This window comes from Rhinoraja longicauda, chromosome 24 (assembly GCF_053455715.1).
Source record: "Rhinoraja longicauda isolate Sanriku21f chromosome 24, sRhiLon1.1, whole genome shotgun sequence".
NCBI classification, from domain to species: Eukaryota; Metazoa; Chordata; class Chondrichthyes; order Rajiformes; family Arhynchobatidae; genus Rhinoraja; species Rhinoraja longicauda.
The window spans coordinates 33,035,357-33,049,453 of NC_135976.1; the positions used below are offsets into that span (position 1 = coordinate 33,035,357).

At 49.7% G+C, this 14,097-nt stretch overlaps 1 protein-coding gene across 1 annotated transcript in view; it reads right to left on the reverse strand.

Moving 5' to 3' along the window:
* The window catches only part of LOC144605595 (solute carrier family 45 member 3), a 90,145-nt gene extending 76,383 nt beyond the window's left edge, over positions 1–13,762 (reverse strand). The window contains exon 1 of the mRNA XM_078421030.1: positions 13,676–13,762. The gene's annotated coding sequence lies outside the window, so the exon portion shown is untranslated. The remainder of the gene's footprint in view (positions 1–13,675) is intronic.
* Positions 13,763–14,097: the final 335 nt, after the last annotated feature.

The following is a 14,097-nucleotide window of genomic DNA, read 5'->3' on the forward strand; positions in this document are numbered from 1 at the left end:
TTGGTGATGAGCTTGGTGGGGATGACCGTGTTGAAGGCGGAGCTATAGTCTATGAATAGCATCCTCACGTACGTGCCCTGTCTCTCTAGGTGAGTCAGGACAGTGTGAAGAGCCAGAGAGATGGCGTCCTCTGTAGATCTATTTGCCCTGTATGCAAATTGATGTGGGTCCAGTGAGTCAGGGATGCTGAATGTACATATGTAACACAGATCATACAGCAGTACAGCACAAAAACAGGCAGTCCAAACTCTCCCTGTTGCTAATAATTCCTAACCCAGGCATCATTCTGGCAAACCTCCTCTCCACCTTTTCCAAAGCCTCCACATCCATTTTGAAATGGGGGGTGACCAGAACTGCATGCAACACTCCAAATGCAGCCTCACCAAAGTCCTATTAAGCTGCACCATGACTTCCTAACTCTTGCACACACTGAAAGCAAGCATACCAGATACCTGGTGTGTGGCATGAAGTGAGGTTTGGGCAGGAACCTGCAGGTAGTGATGTTTCTATGCACCTGAAGTCATACAGCATGGAAACAGGCCCTTTGGCCCATCTCGACCATGAGATGCCTCATCTAAGCAAGTCCACGATTAGTCCACATCCGTCCAAACCTTCCCTATCCATATACCTGTCCAAATTTCTTCCAAATGTTGTTATTCTACCTGCTTCAGCTATTTCTTCTGGCAGTTCGTTCCCTACACCCACCACCTTCGGAGTGAAAAAGTCATCCCTCGGGTTCCGATCAAATCTCTCCCCTCCACCTTGATTGAGGCGGGTACGTTTAAGAAGCATTTGGACAGGCACATGGAGAGGATAAGCTTGGAGGGATGTGGGCTGAACAGGGGCAGGTGGAACTAGTGTAGATGGGGCATGTTGGGCGGTGTGGGCAAGTTGGGCCAAAGGACCAGTTTCTACACTGTATGACTCGATGACTCTATAACACGGGGAGGTGGGATTAAAGTAAATGGGGCATGTTGGTCGGTGGGTGAAGTTGGGCCGAGGGGCTGGTTTCCACACTGTTTACACTCTGTGACCAAAAAAAAACCTTAAAACAACCAGAAACTCGTGGCAAGTTGCAGCTGCTTGTGGACATCATATTGCACTGTGCTGGACGGTGAAATAGTGTGCAGTGTTTATTTGCTGTGCGTCAGGAATGTTTGAGGAGAAGAATCTAATGCACTGTGGTCATGGGAGCAGGGGATGGGGAGGGGGGGGGGGAGGGGGGGAGCGAAGGAAAGGGTTAACGCTGCAAGTTAAAACAAACTGTTGGCATCAACACTTGCAACGCTGACCTTTTCAGTTGGGAGTTGGACTCATCGAAATGATCACGTGAAAGATATGTCTTCTCTAAACCATAGATACGGAACTGGAAATAGTAACGCTGCAGTTCTACAACATTTCAGTCCGACTGGCCTCCCTCCATCTGCTGAAATCTGCCATTCTGGACAAGCAATTTACAAGTCCACTCTTTATTTTTCACAGGATGTAGGGTAGGACCCAACCCAAAGGAAGCAAGTGAAATAAGACACAAAGTGCAGGAGACACTCAAATATAACAGCAGGTAGCGCCAGCCACTGAATCACAACAGAGACCTCACGGTTTTTTTTAAACGTGCAGTTTAGTCCAACTATTTTATCTCACATAAGCCTGGCCCAGCTGTGGAACAGGCAGCTTCACATCACATCATTGCCAACTATGTCCCAACACTGCAGATTGGAACTCTGCAAGCCTAGGCTCGGTTGCGAAATGACAAACGGCAGGACACTAAAGAAAAACATTTAACTACTGCAAATAGGGTTGCCAACTGTCCGTATTAGCCGGGACATCCCGTATTTTGAGGTAAATTGGTTGGTCCCATACGGGACCGCCCTTGTCCCGTATTAGGCCTGGGGGGGGGGGGGGGTGGCGCTGTACGCCCAGACGCTTTAGGCCCAGACGCTGTAGGCCCAGACGCTGTAGGCCCAGACGCTGTAGGCCCAGACGCTGTAGGCCCAGATGCTGTATGTCCCGACAGTTTAGGTCCCAACACTCTAGGTTTCCGACATTTTAGCTCCGGACAGTGTAGGTCCGGACAGTGTAGGTCTGGAGGCCCGGGCGCCACCTCACGGAGGTTGCCTAGCAACCCACTTCCCGGCCCAGGCGGCCGCCATTGGTGGAGCAGGAGCACGTTGCCGCTGGCTGGGTGAGGTCACGTGGGGGCGCGGGGGCGGTGACGTCATCTTGTCCCGTATTTGGGAGTGAGAAAGTTGGCAACCCTACTAATAAGGGACAAGGGCGGTCCCGTATGGAACAAACCAATTTAGCCCAAAATACGGGATGTCCTGGCTAATACGGGACAGTTGGCAACCCTGGTGTCAGGGGTTATGGGGAGGAGGCAGGAGAATGGAGTTGAGAGGGAAAGATAGATCAGCCATGGTTGAGTGCGGAGTAGAGTTGATGGGCCGAATGGCCTAATTCTGCTGCTATCACTTATGACCTTGTGTCCGGGTGATCGATGGTCAGTGTGGTCTCAGTGGGGCGAAAGGTCTGTTTCCACACCAAATCTCTCAACTAAACTAAAGGGGCGATTATTTTTGTTGTCAAGGTTGTGCAAATTGTATTGTGAACAAAAACATTGTGGCGGCACCCGGGGGCTAGGCCACTCCCTTGGTCATTCCACTCGGCACTCAGTGGACGGGAGGGATTAGGTCACTTCCTGGGTCAGTCCCCTTGGGTCAGGTGGTCTGGGACTATAAAGGGTTTGGGTGTGTCGACTCACCTTCTTCTTCTTGAGTGCGGTGCTTGATACTACAGGTAATACAGTTATTAAAGTTATTGATTACTCACCTGGCGTCTGGCCTGATTACCGCGGTGACCGCACCCACTACAACATCATTGCATTTATGGGAGGAATATTGAAAAAAAAGGTTTGCTATCAAAGCAAGGTCTTCCACAATGAAAAGCAAAATATACTGCAGTTGTTTTGAGTCCGTAAGCACAGATACACGGCAGAAAGCACAAGGTTACATTCATCACATCCTGGGTTGAAAACAGCTCTGCCCAAGACCACAAAAAATTGCAGAGTTCATCACGGGACCTCTGTGATACATTGGGCGGCACGGCGGTAGAGTTGCTGCCTCACAGCGCCAGAGTTCCGGGTTCAATCCTGACCGCTGGTGCTGTTTGTACAGCGTTTCAACGTTCTCCCCGTGACCTACGTGGGCTTTCTCCGCTAGTGCTCCGGTTTCCTCCCACACTCCAAAGACGTACAGCTTTGCAGGTTAAGATGCTAACTGCATTTCGTTGTCTCTGTACTTGTACACTGCACAATGACAATAAAGTTTGTATTGTATATTGTATTGTAATCGGCTTGGTATAAATGTAAGTTCTCCCGAGTGTGTGTAGGGTAGCGTTAGTGCGCGGGGATCGCTGGTCGGTGCGGACTCGGTGGGCCGAAGGGCCTGTTTCTGCGCTGTATCTCGGAACTAAACTAAACTAAATTGTGGGTGTAGTCCAGCTTATCACACGGAACCAGAGTCCCCACCATTCACTCCGTCCACACGGACTCAGAAAACCAGTTGACATTATCAAAAGACATTTCCAAACTCAATCCTTCCCCCTTCTCCCCACTGCCATCTGGCAGAACGTACAGAAGCTTGAAAGCGCGCACCACCAGACTCAGGAACGGCTTCTTCCCCTCTGCTATCAGGCTTCTGAACGGCCCTTCCATAAGCGAGGGCACTGTCTGATTCACCTCTACCCCATTGCGGACATTGGACTTTGTCTGTGTATCTGGTGCGCTACAATGTTGAGAACTATATCCTGCTCTCTGAATCTTCCCCTTTGCTCCACCTCTAGTTTGGTTTCATCATTCTACTTATAGAAGCACGGGTGATACAAAGCTCAAAAGCACTTGAATCCGATTAGAGAGATTTCTTATGATTAGAGATAGCTGCACAATCTACCAGTAATACGTTCCTCCTGCACAGGAAGGAGATTAATTTAACCTTGAATTACCGTACATAGGATTATTATTCACAATTGAACAGCAAAGTGCGTTCGTGTGAAGTCTTTAATGCGGTAAATGATCCCAAACTGCTCAATACCACGGCTGGAGATAATGAGAGCTGCTGCCTCGCCGCGCCAGCGACCTGGGTTCGATCCTGACCTCGGGCGCTGGCTGTGTGGAGTTTGCACGTTCTCTCTGCGACCGCGCGGGTTTCCTCGGGGTGCTCCGGTTTCCTCCCACCTCCCAAAGACGTGCGTGCGGGTTTGTAGGTTGATTGACTTCCGGTAAATTGCCCCCCCCCTAGTTTGGAGGGGAGTGGGCGAGAAAGCGAGATTACATGGTTCGATGGTCGGCGTGGACTCTTTGGGCCGGGTCTTGCGCTGTCTGGCTCGATGGTTTTCGATTTCGCTACCCTGGGGGGAATAAAATGGCCACTTTGCCAGCCAATAATGGGCAATTGTGGGCTCTTCCCTTCGCGAGGACATCTGTTGGCGGCCCTGATTTGTTCTGGCCTTTTCTTCGGCACCAATTTCCCTCCCTAGCACCTCTACCTTTCAGTCTGAAAAAGGATTCCAACTGGGGCTGCCAACTTCCTCACTCCCAAATACGGGACAAGGTGACGTCACCGCCCCGCGCCCCCACGTGACCTCACCCAGCCATCGGCCACGTGCTCCCGCCTCACCAACGTCACCCTTTGTCCCTTATTTGGGAGTGAGGAAGTTGGCAACCCCTACTAATACGGGACAAGGGCGGTCCCGTACGGGACAATCTAATTTAGCCCAAAATATCTCAGCTGCACGGAGGCAGAGGGGAAAGCTCTTCAGCGGGTAGTCCATAGAGCTCAGAGGACCATCGGAATACAGCTACCAGCCTTGGAGGGCATCTACAACACACGATGCCTCAGAAAAGCCACCAGCATCCACAAAGACTCTTCACACCCCTGCAACAGTCTGTTCGAACTCCTTCCATCGGGCAGACGATACAAGGCCTTCTACGCCCGCACCTCCAGACTCAGGAACAGCTTCACCCCCAGGGCCATAGCTGCTATGAACCGGTCCTGCTGAGCCGGATGGTCACATCGCACAGTGAACCGGCACAGATCTACTTGCACTTTATTCTGTTTTAAAACTGTTACAATTTGTTTCATTGGGTTGTTTAAATTAATACTGACTAGCTAATTAAATTATTGCATCGTATGGGAGGCGCATTCCCAATCTCGTTGTACCCCTGTACAATGACAATAAAGATATATTGTATTGTATTGGATTTTATTGTCCCGGCTAATACGGGACAGTTGGCAACCCTAGTTCCAACCCTAAACGTCGCCTATTCTTTTTCTCCAGAGACGCTGCCTGACCCGCTGAGTTACTCCAGCACTTTGTGTCTATCTATGTTCTCCAGAGATGCTGCCTGACCCGCTGAGTTACTCCAGCACTCTGTGTCTATCTGCTGCATACATTCAGTTATGTGGCACTGAAAAGGCTTGCATTTATACGAGACTGGGATTTAAAACGTCGCCAATCATTTTAGTGAGGCCGTGATTTAGTTTAGGAAGGAACTGCAGATGCTGGTTTAAAACGAAGATAGACACAAAATGCTGGAGTAACTCAGCAGGACAGGCAGCATCTCTGGAGAGAAGTCTGAAGAAGGGTCTCGACCCGAAACGTCACCCATCTCCTTCTCCCCAGAGATGCTGCCTGTACCGCTGAGTTACTCCAGCAATTTGTGCCTATCCATGGTTCAGTTTAGTTTAGAGATACAGCGCGGAAACAGGCCCTTTGGCCCACCGAGTCCACGCCGACCAGCGATCCCCGCACAATAACACACTATCCTACACACACTAGGGACGATTTACATTAATACCAAGCCAATTAACCTACACATTTGTTTGTCTTTGGAGTGTGGGAGGAAACCGAAGATCTCAAGGAAAACCGATGCAGGTCACGGGGAGAACGTACAAACTCCGTACAGACAGCGCCCGTAGTCAGGATCGAACCCGGGTCGCAGATAGAGCGCAAACATGAATCACAATATTTACCGGAACACGAGCTCTTTATGCTCCGTATATTTCACCTCTCACATAGACCACATCAACAAACCTTTCCCTTCTCAATGTCCTTGCGAACTATGTTCATAGAAACATAGAAAATAGGTGCAGGAGTAGGCCATTCGGCCCTTCGAGCCTGCACCGCCATTCAATATGATCATGGCTGATCATCCAACTCAGTATCCCGTACCTGCCTTCTCTCCATACCCCCTGATCCCTTTAGCCACAAGGGCCACATTTAACTCCCTCTTAAATATAGCCAATGAACTGGCCTCAACTACCTTCTGTGGCAGAGAATTCCACAGATTCACCACTCTCTGTGTGAAAAAAAACTTTCTCATCTCGGTCCTAAAAGACTTCCCCATTATCCTTAAACTGTGACCCCTTGTTCTGGACTTCCCCAACATCGGGAACAATCTTCCTGCATCTAGCCTGTCCAACCCCTTAAGAATTTTGTAAGTTTCTATAAGATCCCCCCTCAATCTTATAAATTCCAGCAAGTACAAGGCGAATGTGTCACAGACCACACCATGGTTCATAACATTTCTTGTGCATTCCCCATTTAAATTATTTGTCGATGTTTTATATTTATAAATGTTTACATAAAATGGAAAAATGTGTTTAGGCGAATGGGAGACACGGCATAACACAGGTGCCTCAACTAAAAAAAGTTAAGTTGTCCATAAGTTCCAGGAGCGGAATTGGGCCATTCAGTCCATCAAGTCGACCCCACCATTCTATCATGGTCGATCTATCTCTCTCTCAACCCCATTCTCCTGCCTTCTCCCCAGAACCCCTGGCTTGGACCAGAGGTGATCGCCTCAGAATTAAAGGACGTTCCTTTAGGAAGGAGATGAGAAGGATTTTTTTTAGTCAGAGGGTGGTGAATCTGTGGAATCCATTGCCATGGAAGGCCGTGGAGGCCAAGTCAATGGATATTTTTAAGGCAGAGATAGATAGATTGTTGATCAAGACTTAGGTATGGGATTAATGAGAGAAGGGAGGAGAATGGGGTTAGGAGAGAGAGAGATAGATCAGCTATGATTTAATAACAGAGTAAACTTGATTTAGATTTAGAGATACAGCACAGAAACAGGCCCTTCGGCCCACCGGGTCCGCGCTGCCCAGCGATCCCCGCACACTAACACTATCCTACACCCACTAGGGATAATTTTTTACATTTGCCCAGCCAATTAACCTACATACTTGTACGTCTTTGGAGTGTGGGAGGAAACCGAAGATCTCGGAGAAAACCCACGCAGGTCACGGGGAGAACGTACAAACTCCTTACAGACGGCGCCCGTAGTCAGGATCGAACCTGAGTCTCCGGCGCTGCATTCGCTGTAAGGTAGCAACTCTACCGCTGCGCCACCACCTATCACTTATGAACATGAACAACCTGACCGATCAAGATTCTGCAAATCTCCGCCTTAACAATGACTTGGCCACGACCTTCTGTGGCAATGAATTCCACAGATTCACCACCCTCCGACGAAAAAAAATCCTTCACATCTCCTTTCTAAAGGTACGTCCTTTCATTCTGAGGCTGTGCCCTCTGGTCCTAGACTCTCCCACTTGTGGAAACATCCTCTCTACATCCACTCAATCCAGGCAAATAGTGTGGTAATGTTCCACAAACAAAGAGTTAACTGACAACTTTCGACTTTTGTTCAAGACTTTGACACAGAAAAAAATCATTGTTTGCTCAAAATTATAATACACATTCCATAAACCAGATAAATTGGCCACAAGTTGAAATTTAATCTGCCAGTGAAATCTGACTCGGCCAGTGTGTTCCAAGTGACTGAAAGTGCCAACATTCAGGAAAACCCCGGGATCCAGTTGTGCCGATCCTGCTCAAAGTTTGCCGATCACGGTCCGGAGGGTGGGCATAGCCTGCCCTGCCCGTCCCCCGAAGACCAGAGAGCGGGAGGTTGGTGGGAGCCGGTGATGACGACGGGCGTAGGGTTGCCAACTTTCTCACTCCCAAATAAGGGACAAAGGGTGACGTCACCGCCCCACGCCCCACCTGACCTCACCCAGCCAGCGGCCAAGTGCTCCCGCTCCGCCAATGGTGGCCGTCCGGGCCGGGAGGCAGGTTGCAAAGCAACCTCTGTTAGGTGGCGCCCGGGCCTCCGGGCCTACATTGTCCGGGCCTACAGTGTCCCCCGGGCCTACAGTGTCCGGGCCTACACTGTCCGGGCCTAAAGCGGCCCCCGGGCCTACAGTGTCCGGGCCTACAGTGTCCGAGCCTACAGTGCCCCCCGGGGCACCATTTACAAAGTCCAGTCCACGTTCCAGGACTAATGAGCGGTGCCCAATCCAGGCGAGCCCCAGGCTTCTGCGGGCCTCCAGCTGTTGCCTTTCTTGGCATGTGGATCGACCAGCGAACCGTCGTCCTTCTCCTCCTCGCCCGTCCACCTTCGTTCCCCGGGGTGGTGGGGGCATCCCACAGCCGAGCTGATACTGGGAGGGAGCGGTGGATGAGTTGGGCCGAAGGGTCTTTAGACTTTGAGACACAGCGCGGGAACAGGCCCTTCAGCCCACCGAGTCCGTGCCAACCAGCAATCACCTCGTACACTGACACTATCCTGCACGCTAGGAACAAAGTTACAATTTTAACGAACCCAATTAACCTACAAACCTGGTATTTATTCACAAAATGCTGGAGTAACTCAGCAGGTCAGGCAGCATCTCGGGAGAGAAGGAATGGGTGACATTTCGGGTCGAGACCCTTCTTCAGACTCAACGAGACCCTTCTGCAGCCCTTCTTCCAACCTACAAACCTGCACGTCTTTGGAGTGTGGGAGGAAACCGGAGCACCCGGAGAAAACCCACGTGATCGCAGTGAGAACTACAGAGACAGCACCCGCAGTCAGGATGGAACCGGGGTCTCTGGCGCTGTGAGGCAGCAACTCTACCGCTGCTCCACTGCTGTTTCCCCATGTCGTGTGGCTCTACACTGCCATGAGAAAGATGCAAGAAATGCAGGAATGATTATTCTGCAAAATATCAGTAAAGTGAGGAGGTGGGAATTCCTGAACAGTGTGAGTCGGGCCTGGCGAGGGATGCACATTGTGACCAGTGAGGGCATGTTTCCATGCAGGCGTATCTGGGCTGCAGCACAAAAGGCAGGCATGTTTGAAAATCTTTGTAGGTGGCATTGCAAGTCAAGGCATACAGCATGAAAATACAACAGTAAATATAGGACTCGTTAGAAAATGGAGGGGGGGGGGGGGGGGGGTAACAACAAGGAACTGCAGATGCTGGAATCTTGAGCAAAGCCCAAATCGCTGGAGGAACTCAGTACGGTGGCGAGGCAGTAGAGTCGCTGCCACACAGCGCCAGAGACCCGGGTTCCATCCTGACTACGGGTGCTGTCTGTACAGAGTTCGTACGTTCTCCCCGTAACCTGCGTAGGTTTCCTCCCGCACTCCAAAGACGTACAGCTTTGTAGGCTAATTGACTTTAGTAAAATTGTAAACTGTTCCCAGTGTGTGTGTGTAGGATGATGCTAGTGTAGGGGGGATCGCTGGTCGGCGCGGGCTCGGTGGGCCGAAGGGCCTGTTTCCACACTGTATCTCTAAGGTCTAAACATTCGAAACTTTACCTATCCATGTACTTCAGGAATGCTGTCTGACCCACTGAGTTACTCCAGCATTTTGCGCCTCTCCTATATAATATCCGTACCTATGTAAAAGCCTCTGAAACTCCTCTATGGTATCTCCCTCCATCACCACCCCAGCTCGTTGTATGCACCCACCACCCTCTGTGCGTATATCACCTACCCCATACATCTCCCTTAAACTTTGCCCCTCGGGCCTTGAAGTAATGCTTTCTGCAAAGATTCTGTATAAATGCAAGTTTCACTTCCGCCTATCCAATCAGAAGGGCACAGTTCCTTTACCGATGCAGGGTCAGGACCCAAAACGTTGCCTGTCCATGTCCTCCAGAGATACTGCCTGACCTCAATGGCCAATGGCTCCTTTCAGTTACTCCAGTGGTTACTCTACCTGTTACAATAAAGACAATGACCGCCAATGGCACACAGGGGCTGGGATGAGCGACGGAGAGAAGGGACGATGTTTGCACTGCGACAATCTGTACAGCACACAAACCTTCTGTGAACAAAGGAGCCTTAGAGTGATACAGTGTGGAAACAGGCCCTTCGGCCCAACTTGCCCACAACGACCAACATGTCCCAGCTGCACCAGTCCCACCTGCCCGCGTTTGGTCCATATCCCTCCAAAACTGTCCTATCCATGTACCTGTCCAACTGTGTCTTAGACTTCTTAAGAAGTTTAAGAAGATTAGTTTAACGCGGCATAATGTTCAGCACGGATATTGTGGGCCAAAGGGCCTGTTCCTGTTTCTGTTTCTGTGGTGTGCTATGTTCTATATCTTCACGATCTTGAGCGTTTAACAGTCATACTGAAGCAACTGTTGTGTAGTTGGAACCGTCCTTACTTAAGCCAGGGCACTGTCCGATTCCCCTCAGTCTGAAAAAGGGTCCCGACCCGAGACGTCACCTATTCCTTTTCTCCACAGATGCTGCCTGACCCGCTGAGTTACTTCAGCGTTTTGCGTTTGTCTACTGCCTGATTCTCCTCTACATCATTGCGGACATTGGACTTTGTCTCTGGAACTGATGCGCTACAATGCTGAGAACTTTATTCTGCACCCTGTGTCTTCCCTTTTGCTCTACCTTTTAATTTAGTTAAGTTTAAAGATACAGCGTGGAGACAGGCCCCTCGGCCCACTAAACCCGCGCCGACCAGTAATGATCCCTTACGCTGGTTCTTTCCGATCCTACATACAAGGGGCGATTTACAGAAGCCAATTAACCTACAATCCAGTGTGCAGAGTTTAGTTTAGTTTAGAGATACAGCCGGGCCCACAAATCCCACCGACCAACAATCATGTGTACACTAGTTCTATCTTGCATTCAAGGGGCAATATACAATTTTACCAATATCAATTAACCTACAAACCTCCAAGTCTATGGAATGTGTATGGGAGGAAACCAGAGCACCCGGAGAAAACCCACCCAGTCACGGGGAGAACGTACAACGTACCCGGGTCACTGGCGCTGTGAGGCAGCAACTCTAACGCTGCCCCTCTGCGCCACTGGATCTACTGTGCTCGAGTTTGACTCGATTGTATTTATTTAAGGTAGATTTGGTGGCTTTGAATGGGGCTGTTCCAGGGAGCGCAGTGCTGCCGGGGCTCATGGGAGTGCCGCACCGGCCCCTCTGTAAAGAAAAGCCAGAATAAACCAGGGAATTTTAACGAGCGGGGAATTTAACAGCGGCCGCTCCGGCACCAGTGGCAGCTCTGGCACCTAAAATATTAGCGCTGCCACACCGGGCTGTTCCCAGATTGCCACAGTCACAAAACCCTGGTACACGTGACAAGAATAAACCTAAACCCAAACCTTCACTGGTTGGAGATGGAGAGGGTGGGGACAGTGACCATTCAGTGTGAAGTAGAGTCCCGACCCGAAACATCATAGAAACATAGAAAATAGGTGCAGGAGGAGGCCATTCGGCCCTTCAAGCCAGCGCCGGCACTCATTGTGATCATGGCTGATCATCCACAATCAGTAACCCGTGCCTGCCTTCTCCCCATATCCCTTGATTCCACTAGCCCCTACAGCTCTATCTAACTTCCACTGGCCCCTAGAACTCCATCTAACATCTCTGGAGAGAAGTAATCACCCATTCCTTCTCTCCAGAGATGCTGCCTGACCCGCTGAGTAACTCCAGCATTTTGTGTCTGTCTTTGGCATTCAATATTATTCCATTTATTTGCTAACCTGGCAGAGTCACCCATTAAAGCACGCAGCAATGACATGGCATAAAAATCTAGTTGGAGACAGATCTCGGTAATACTTACTATTATTTTCACTGTAAACAAAATAAACCTGGTTCAAATACCTAGCTGTTGGCCGGATGCTATTAATAGGAGTGTAATTCTGTGCTAATTCATTTGGTCATAATCATAGTCATAGAGTGATACAGTGGGGAAACAGGCCCTTCGGCCCAACTTGCCCACACCGGCCAACATGTCCCAGCTACACTAGTCCCACCTGCATGTGTTGATATGTCCACATCCCTCCAAAACAGTCTTAAGGATAATGGAGTCAGGGGGTATGGGGAGAAGGCAGGAACGAGGTATTGATTGAGAATGATCAGCCATGATCACATTGAATGGTGGTTCTGGCTCAAAGGGCCGAATGGCCTACACCTGCACCTATTGTCTATTGTCTCTTGTCCTATCCGTGTACCTGTCTAACTGTTTCTTAAATGTTGGAATCGTCCCTGCCTCAACTACCTCCTCTGGCAGCTTGTTCCATACGCCCACCGTCCTTTGTGTGAAAAAGTTGCCCCTTCAGATTCCTGTTAAATCTTTTCCCCTTTACCTTAAACCTATGTCCTCTGGCCCTCGATTCGCCAACTCTGGGAAAGAGACTGTGAGTCTACCCGATCTATTCCTCTCATGGTTTTACACACCTCTGTAAGATCACTCCTCATCCTCCTGCGCTCCAAGGAATAGAGTCCCAGCCCACTCAACCTCCTCCCTGTAGCTCACACCCTCTAGTCCTGGCAACATCCTCGTAAATCTGCATTCGCAGTCTGAAGAAGGGTCTCAACCCAAAACTCCACACATTCCCTTCTCTCCAGAGATGCTGCCTGTCCCGCTGAGTTACTCCAGTATGTTGTGCCTATCTTCGGTTTAAACTAGCATCTGCATTTATTTCCTCACACACACCTCTGTTCCCTCTCCAGCTTAAGAAAGGGGGTGAGGGGGAGGAAGGGGAGGGGGAAGGAAGGGGGTGGGGGGGGAGAGGGGAGAGGATACAGGTTACATACAACCTCAGGAGAACATTAGTAGGAGAATCTCATGAAGTGACTCCAGATAATTTAGCCACAACATAATCTGCCTTCTTTTGTCACTAGCCTCTGAGACCCTTTCCTTTATATAGACATTAATAACCGCGTGTTAAATGATATTCGCTCGCACACCTATTCCCTGCAAGTTTGAAAATAACACAGAGAAAGAAACGGGAAGGAGAAATTAGAGGCGGGAGAGAGAGCGAGGAGAGAGAGGGAGAGGGAGGCAATTTTTAATCAATTTTAAACACCATCTTCATACTATTTCTTTTTTGTGTTGTGGCGAGATTTCAAGCCGGAGAAACCAGTGGGTATTAAGACCAACCCACCCTTTGAACACACAGCCCGTTTCAAATGACTTACAATGGGGTAAGCGTTCAACTTTGTCTTTTAACAAGACTCGCTAGCTTTTGTTTTCAAACAACAGCGTCGCGTTAAAAAAAAAAACACTACACGTTCTTCTCAAAATCCACCCATTCCCACCATCATCGACCCCCTCCCCTCCCCCCCCCCCCCCCCCCACAAACACCCACCCACCACACACACACACACACACACACACCTTCCATCGGAGGCAACAACAAAAAGAAATATAGCTCTCGACAAAAGAAAGTTTTAAGGAAAGTTTGGAGCAAGGCTGGTGGTATCTGGGGCTGGTTTCTTTACATAAATAGAGTGGGGGTGGGAGAGGAGATTAAAAAGGCAAACATGTAGAGGTAGTTAAACATAGAGAGTGTAAAGGCGTACCTGCAACGTGAGGCTGGTCTGTAGGATGTGGGATGTAGGCTGTCTTGTTCATTCACCGCTAGGATGAAACTAATGCCGGGGTGAAATGTAACAGACCGGCGCTTGCGTACAGTACGTACACACACACATAGACACACACACACACACACACACACACAGCCAGAAGGAAGAGGAAGTCGACGAGAAAATTGTCTTCGCCAGCAACTCTTGTCCCTGGCCAGGGAGACTATTCCAAAGGAGAGACTTCGTGGCTTCTCTTGTACTCGCCTCCACCCATGGACTGCCTGCAAATCCTGTCGACATTTAAAAACCTGAAACCCTTTTGAGGAATTAATGGGAGGAAATGTGTAGGGAGGAATTGCAGATGCAGGTTTACACACCGTACACAGTCACACAGAACAAAGTGTAGGAACGAACTGCAG